Below are 8,554 nucleotides of genomic sequence, written 5' to 3' on the forward strand. Positions count from 1 at the left end.
AGCCGTTTATTCAGGCCCCTGATGTTTCTTCTTCTACCCTCTCGGATGCCCCTCCCAGCCTTAATAAAGCATCCCAAGCCCCAATGCGAAGCTGCTACGTGGAGCTTTCTCATAGGGTGTTAAAAGATCACGTGCCAACTCTCCCAAATAAGGAGTTGTTTATCACAGACCACAGCGGTGCGAGCGCCATCTTGTAATGGCGACTACAGTCCGCAGAAACGGCTCACCACAGTTCCCCCTTTTGTTTTCTAAGAACAACACAGGAGAGAGTAGAGGTCCTATCCCACTGTGCAGAAGTGGCTGCATAGTATGGCTCAGCCCCAAGGAGGCGCCTTCCCCAGATCTGAGGCCATATCAGCCGACGCTTTTCTCCGTGGGACGGGGCGTGGACGCGTCTAACCCGCATACAATAGGACATGCTCTCCTTGAGGTCCACTTCAAGGATCACTCAAGTGCAGTGCCTTGCCTCGCATCCTGTATCGTGACGATGGTGGACGAAGGGGGATAGCCAAGGCTGAACTGTGGCTGTATAGAAATACAACGATAAACAAGTTGGTAACACCCTAAAAGAAAGGCACGGGTCTTAAGGCGATAGAAAAGCACTAGTGTGGAAACCCATCTGCGTGCAATGGTAGGAAAGCCGGCAGAGTGCAAGGGCTTTCCAACACTAAGAGAATAACAAGGAAAGACATGTCGATCCCAGTGCAATGTCCGTAAGACTTGGGGTGCGACGACCATGTCAAAGATTTACTGTTTAATTTGCGCAAGCCAAACTTGAGGTGAGTTGCCATTTTCTAAAGCTGCAAGAGCTTGTATGATCATAGCTTTATCGTGAGCATTGCGGGCCTTGAGGCGACAGAGAAACCACAAGCAGAGAACCATACTGAAGCAACACATCGCACCAAAAATGCCTACCCCCACCCACTCCTTAAAAAAGGAAAAGGCAGAGGATATCCAATCGGTGAATTGACCCAAAGTTACGGGATCGACATGGGTACTATTCAAGACAGCTATCTGGGTTAGTTGAGACTGGATCATGTCTTCCGCTGCCATGGACCAATTTCCGGCCAAGTATTCGCCAATGATACGGGAGGCATTCCTGGAATCATTAAATCTGACAGAGGTTATACATAAATGTGCACGTTGGTCAACACAGCCCAAAAGCACCAAATCAGCCAATTCTTCTACCTGAGCTTGGAGTAAATGTATTCTTTGGTTGGCAGCTAAAATCCCTGACAAAATATGTTGATTAATTGTATTCTGGGATTCAAGTATGGTGGAAGTTTGTTGAACAACTTGATTAATGGTGGCAGCAGTCTGCACTTGACTGGCCATGGCCACTCTGGCCGTGACCGCTGCAGCAGCAGATACCGCCACGGCTGTCACTATAGCAGCTGTGATTCCAAAATCCCTGCGGACTCTAAGTAGCTCAACAATGGGGAATTCGTCAGGGTCCGCAGTGACTGAGATTGGGACAAAAGTTGGAATTTTCATAACCACCGCTACAGTCCAAGAACCATTCCAACACTCAGATAAGAGACAGGTAACATGAGAACAATCCAGCACCCCTGACGAGGTGTCATTAGCCAAAAGGAGTAAGAACGGGGATTGGACACAGACCATTGCAGGGGGCAATGTGGCATTATGTAACAGAGAGTTGAACGAAACAGATGTGAGTCTTTTACCTCGTTCACTCTCCCTAACAGTGCCAGAAACATTAGCCAGCCAACTTTTGGCTCCCAGCAATTGAGCCAGTGCAGAAATATCAGCTGAAGCCCCCTTTTCATTGGAGATCAGCCATTGAAACCAGGACCAACCCACTCCTGTAGAGGAGTTGACACTGTTGTTAAAGTTATAAACATACCTCTTAAGAGAGGGGGAAAGGGAGAAACCTTTAGCAACTTGACGTTGCTCCCAAGAATGATCCTGACAAGGTGTAAATGTTGGGGGGAAACCAAGATTAGGGGTACAGTAAGGAGAGGCCTTAAAATGGGTGGCATTATAAAGACTATTAGAAGAAGGAGGCACTGGGATTAGTACCTCGGAGATAATAGCCAAGGTAGTTGTGTTTAAAGCAGAACTATTTGCGGGGTTTCCTGAGCCTGATTGTTCCCCTGAGACTACTTGGCTCAACACAGCACTGAGAATGCTCCCTGAGACCTGACTGGACCGCAATGGGTCCTCCCAGTTAGTCAAATTCTTGGTCTTAAGACTAATACAATGAGTGTTCCCAAGGCTGAAACAAAAAACTCCTGTGAGATTAACTTGAGATTGATTAAAAATGCTATCCACGTCCCCTCTAGGAGAGGCACAGGGAGCAGACATCTCACATGAGGTAGAGAAAAGAGTGGGGAGGACACTAGAATTACCATGAACCGGCATTGGCATTGGCCAAGCCCGTGCCACTGCCCACCACTGCATTGGTGTCGTCTGTGTCATCGGCATCAGCACCAGAGCCAGAGCACTTAGCAGAATGAAGATCCTCATCACGGGATTGCTGTGGTATTTCCTGTTGCTGGTTAGCCGACGTCAAGACTCTTCTTGTCAGGCGTTCAGGGACCCACAACGGTTCCGTGCGATCCTGGGGAAAAACACATACAGATCCTCGTGCCCATGTCAGCACGGGGTCGGGGCCGTTCCATTGGCCCGTAAGAACATCTTTCCACTTAACATAGCCAATCACAGAGGACTGAGGGGACACATGTCTATCGGCCGCAGAGCGATCATGAATATCCAAATTCAAAAAATTAATGGTAAAGAGAGCTAAGGACAGGCGTTCTTTAGGAGTATGTTCAGCACCTATTCCCTCCTTTTGTTTTTGTAGAGTTTCCTTTAAGGTGCGATGAGCACGCTCAACAATGCCTTGCCCTTGAGGATTGTAAGGCAAACCATGAGTAAGTTGCACTCCCATAGTAGAACAAAAAGATGTAAATTGTCTTCCAGTATAAGCAGGTCCATTATCAGTCTTAAGGGACGTAGGTGCACCCCACGCCGCCCAGGCCTCCAGGCAATGAGTAATGACATTACGTGCCTTTTCTCCCAATAAAGCAGAAGCATGAATAATTCCAGAGTACGTATCAACAGAAACATGGACATACTTGAGGTTACCAAAGTCAGGTATGTGTGTCACATCCATTTGCCAGACAACCAATGGCTTCAATCCCCGTGTGTTCACTCCATAAGTAGGGGGATGAAGAAATGTGACACAATGGGGACAGTGTAATACTATCTGCCGAGCATCTGCTCTTGAAATAGAAAAACGCCTGCGCAGTGTTAAAGCATTAACATGAAAATTTTGGTGAAACAATTTAGCCTCCTCTAAGGAGGAAGCCAAACAGATCAACTGACCTCTAGTGGCTGAGTCCGCACAGGCATTACCCTGCGATAACGGACCAGGAAGAGAGGTGTGAGCCCGGATGTGCACTGGATAAAAAGGAGCAGTGCGGCCACGGATAAGCTGTTGAAGCTGATTAAAGTAAGCAGATACATTACGGGCATCACTAATAGCTCCCACAGCCTCCAGGATTTGTAGTGCTTGCACCACATAGATGGAGTCCGAAATGAGATTAAAAGGAAAAGAACACTGTTTAAAAACCTCAATAACAATTTGTAGTTCTACCCATTGTGGATTTCCAGGAGCAAATTGATGCTGGACAGGGGGAGAATCATTAATTACATAAGCTCCCATTCCAGACTTGGAACCATCAGTAAAAATGTTAACAGCCCCCGGAATGGGACTGGATGAAGTTACTTTAGGGAAAATGATAGGATGTTCTTTAACAAAATGGAGTAACAGATGAGAAGGGTAATGATTATCAATATCCCCTTGAAACGAGCAACATAGAATAGCCCAGTTATCTAGAGTAGCACACAAGACACTAAGTTGAGCTTTAGTGTAGGGTATAATAAGAGAAGAAGGTGATTGTCCGAAAAATTGAATGCTTTGTTGAATCCCTTTAAGTGCTAATGCTGCAACAGCATCAGGATAATATTCTAAGGATTTTCCTGGGGATACATGTGGGTGAATCCATAGCAAAGGTCCATCTTGCCACAGTACTCCAGTAGGCTGCCGCATAGTGGCAAGCACACATAACTGGAAAGGTTTATCACTCTGGAGCCTGCATAAAGTAGCATGTTGTATAGCTTCTTCTACTGTCATAAGGGCCGCTCTAGCCTCTTTGGTGAGGCTACGAGGGGAAGTAAGATCTGGATCACCCCTAAGAATAGCATACAAAGGCTGTAGCATAACATTAGAAATATGTAAATATCCTCGTATCCAATTAATATCTCCCAGCAGTTTTTGAAAATCATTTAGAGTTTGGAGATCCTGAGCTCGTATGGTGATTTTCTGTGGTCGTAATTTGTCACACCCAATTGTTGCTCCCAAATACTTAATAGAATCCCCTGTTTGAATCTTTTCAGGTGCGATATGCAGTCCATATTGAGCTAACAACTTCACTAGGTCTTTATAGGCCTCATGAACTGTCTGCTCTGATTTAGCAGCCAATAATACATCATCCATATAATGAATGATCTTGATGGAGGAATACTTTTGTCTGAGAGGTGCGAGTGTCTTCCCCACATACATCTGACACATCGTGGGACTATTAGCCATTCCCTGCGGCAACACTACCCACTCAAACCTTTGATCTGGTTCCTCGTGGTTACACGAGGGAAGGGTGAAGGCAAAACGCTGCGAGTCTTTAGAATGCAAAGGAATAGAAAAGAAACAGTCTTTAATGTCAATAACAATAATGTGCCAACCCCGAGGAACCGAGGAGAGCAGAGGCAGCCCTCTTTGAATGGGCCCCATAAGTTGCATTTGAGCATTAACTGCTCGTAGATCATGCAGTAGGCGCCACTTCCCTGATTTTTTCTTAATGGCAAATATGGGAGTATTCCATGGAGAAGTAGAAGGCTGGATGTGACCCAAGTCAAGTTGTTCTTTAACTAGAGCATGAGCTGCTACCAATTTAACTGAGGGAAGAGGCCACTGAGGCACCCAAACAGGCTCCTCGGTGAGCCATGTTATGGGTATTTGAGCCCCAGCGGCCCCTAGGAAAAACCCAGACCAAATCTGTCAAGCTTTTGATGACCTTGTACAGGATGCTTACGTCCCTGTAAATGTTTTCCTAGTCCTAGACCTGGCCTATACCCCATATTTTGCATAATCTGTTGAGACACTGGGGAATAGTCATTACTAAGAGTGAACCCCATGTCTTTCATCAGATCACGGCCCCATAGAGAGATAGGTAAATCAAGTACATAAGGCTGAAAGGTACCATTATGTCCTTCTGGATCCTTCCAGACTAGATGTCTACAGCTGATCTGAGGGGCCTGGGCATATCCAAGTCCTCTCAAGGATTGATCAGAAGTCTGCACTGGCCATCCCTTAGACCAGTCCCTAAGTGCTATAATACTACAGTCTGCTCCGGTATCCAGTAATCCCACAATAGATTTACCTTCTATGCTTAATTCCAAAGTGGGGCGATTGCTCATATCTAGTGACAAATAGGCACAATTCCCTCCGGTGGTACCAATCTCATTCCCTGTCTGTGACCTTGAATCAGCAGGGAAGTGATTATGCAAGCTAGGCAAAATTAGCAATTGAGCAATCCGATCCCCTGGGGAGATGGACACAATGCCCCTTGGAGCTTCCACCATAACCTTTATTATCCCTACAGTATCAGGACTTATGACTCCGGGGAAAACATGAAAACCTTGTAAAATAGAGGATGCACGTCCAATTAGCAAACCTACAGTGCCAGGTGGTAGAGGCCCTGTAAACTCAGTTTCCACCAATTGGACTCCCATCTTAGGTGTTAATACGAGTGTGGAGGTGGAACAGAGGTCCAATCCCGCGGCACCTGTAGTGGCTCTCCGCGTTTCATGGGATGGCGTAGAGATGACCATGTCTCGGGTTCGGGTGTGACATTCTCCACTGCCCCATATATTTGTGGGCCCTGGGGTCGAGGGCCCCGTCGGCCGTTTTTTGGCCCAGCTGAAATAGGCTGTCCATGGATGTCCCTCACTGATCTACACTCTCTTGCCCAATGCTTCCCCTTTTTGCATCTTGGACACAACCCCGGTAGACGAAGGCCATTGGAAAGGCCACCGTGAGAAGGTCCAGTAAAATTGTCTTTTTGGAATTGTCTCTTTTGGGACATTCACGTCTGACATGACCGGGTTGACCACAATGGAAGCATGTTCCGGCGGCAGGACCGCCCCCTTTTGCAATCCGAAGGACAGCAGCTGCAAGACCTGCATTAGTTAAAGGTCCTCCAATCTCTCTACACACCTTCATCCATGCTTCTATGCCTTTGTTCTTATAAGGAGCGATTGCTGCTTTACATTCCTTGGTGCATTGCTCAAAGACCAATTGCTTGACAAGGGGCATGGCTCTATCAGGATCCCCAAAAATCTTTCCAGCGGCATCCACCATCCTTGCTACAAAGTCTGAAAAGGGTTCTGTAGGGCCTTGTATAATCTTAGTCAAATTACCAGATACCTCTCCTCTATTTGGAAGTGACTTCCATGCCCGAATGCAAATGTTATTAATTTGATCATATACCTCAAGAGGGAATCCCGTCTGTTGATTAGCAAATCTACCTTGCCCCAAAAGCATGTCCTTATCCCAATGAGGGTGTCCCGCCGCATGGTTTTGGGCGGCCTGCTCTATTGCGCCCTCTAGCACAAATGCTCTCCAGTCCAAATATTTACCTGGGGAAACACAAGCCCGAACCATGCTAGCCCAATCAGAGGGAGTCATACAGTATCTAGACAGACTCTCCACCTGAGTTAGTGTGAAGGCGGCATCCACCCCATAAGTGCGCACAGACTCCGCCAGAGTCTTCACAATTTTGAAATCTAAAGGCTCATGGAATCTTCCCCTATTATCATCCTGAAAAACTGGATAAGCAAGACCCATCTCAGCGTTAACAGCCCTCCATGTTTGAGCATGGAAAGCTCTCCCCGAAACACCCCCACCATACGGCGGTGGATCCGGAGGATCACATTTCTTGAGCCCCTGTTTATTTTTGTTCCCTTCTCCTATAGCTAAACTCCCTAGCTGGCAAGACAGCCTCCCAAGCTCCTCCTCCTCATCCTCCTCTTCCTCTGACCCACTTTCACATGGGGGTGTGCGCAGCACACTGAGATCTGGATACAATCGTCTCTTCCCCTGTTTCACGCTCCGCACACTTCCATCCTCCCGAGATACCTCACTTCCTGCCGTCTCCGATTTCTCCTCATGTAATTGTTCTAGAACTTCCTGTCCTTTAGTAAGTGCTTCCTGACATCTGCCATCTGTGAGGCAACTACGGACCATTTTCCAAAGGGGTATCACCCCGCCCTCTAATATGCCCTGCTCAGAAGCAAAGTCAAGATCTTTGCCTAATTTATCCCAACTAGGTATAGTAAGACTGCCCGAAAATGCAAACCACGGTGCAGCAATATCCAACTTCCGTAAAAATCTTTGTAAAGTACTATGTTTCACTTCCAGGCCCTTGGAACGTAACAGGCCGTCTAGGGCCAGAAGAAGCGGACTTGAAGATGCGGCACCCATGACACAGCAACAAAAGAAACACAGAAAACAAAAGTGAAAGTACACAGTGCAGCTGCAATAAAATATAAAGCTCTCTCTTTCTTTGTAGAGGAGTTGACCCCGCTTTGGTCGCGGATCCCACTTACTGGGACTATCCCCGCTTTGGTCGCGGATCCCACTTACCTGGGACTAACCGGTGCACCACCCCTGACGGCTGAAAGTTCTGGTTCCCGGGTTTCAGCACCACTTGTCGCGACCCCTTGCCCGCAAGGAAGACGCAACAACAGGAATCTTCTTTCAGCCATTTATTCAGGCCCCTGATGTTTCTTCTTCTACCCTCTCGGATGCCCCTCCCAGCCTTAATAAAGCATCCCAAGCCCCAATGCGAAGCTGCTACGTGGAGCTTTCTCATAGGGTGTTAAAAGATCACGTGCCAACTCTCCCAAATAAAGAGTTGTTTATTACAGACCACAGCGGAGCCAGCGCCATCTTGTAATGGCGACTACAGTCCGCAGAAACGGCTCACCACAGGTTTCAATCTGTTTTCTCTTATAGGGATACATGTAGTTGGAACTCTATATCAAACATGGTATGTGCTAGCTCTTTGAAACTTGACACAATAAAGTAGTTCCAAGTTCTATCTCTATGGGTTGTTTCCTATTGATGTAGCCATAAGCAGAGACTGGTGCAATCACTTTCATGGAAAGGGGTTGCCAAGCTTCCAAAAAAATACGAGTTTCCTGAAATCTCAGCAAACATTTTTTCACCCAATCTTGATGACACTTTAAGGTAATGATCAGTACCCCAATCCCAATTAGCTTACCAAATTTTGTTCTTCTAGGTTAAACCATTCATTTGCAGTAACAATTTTAATTTTTAGCTTTCATTCTGTTTTCTCCTATATGGATACATGTATTTGGAACTCTAAATCAAACACGGTTTGTGCTAGCTCTTTGAAACTTGACACAATAAAGTAGTTCCAAGTTCCATCGCTATGGTTTGTTTTCTATT

At 46.5% G+C, this 8,554-nt stretch overlaps 1 long non-coding RNA gene across 1 annotated transcript; it reads right to left on the bottom strand.

Annotated features, from left to right (window-relative positions):
• Positions 1 to 730: 730 nt before the first annotated feature.
• Positions 731 to 7,844, bottom strand: LOC308658911. Its single transcript, XR_014024254.1, has 3 exons — positions 7,727 to 7,844; positions 2,414 to 2,581; positions 731 to 1,099 (listed from the first exon to the last, which is right to left on the bottom strand). It is a non-coding gene; the product is annotated as an uncharacterized lncRNA (long non-coding RNA).
• Between the last annotated feature and the right edge of the window lie 710 nt (positions 7,845 to 8,554).

This window comes from Spermophilus citellus, assembly GCF_964194105.1.
Source record: "Spermophilus citellus genome assembly, chromosome: 10".
NCBI classification, from domain to species: Eukaryota; Metazoa; Chordata; class Mammalia; order Rodentia; family Sciuridae; genus Spermophilus; species Spermophilus citellus.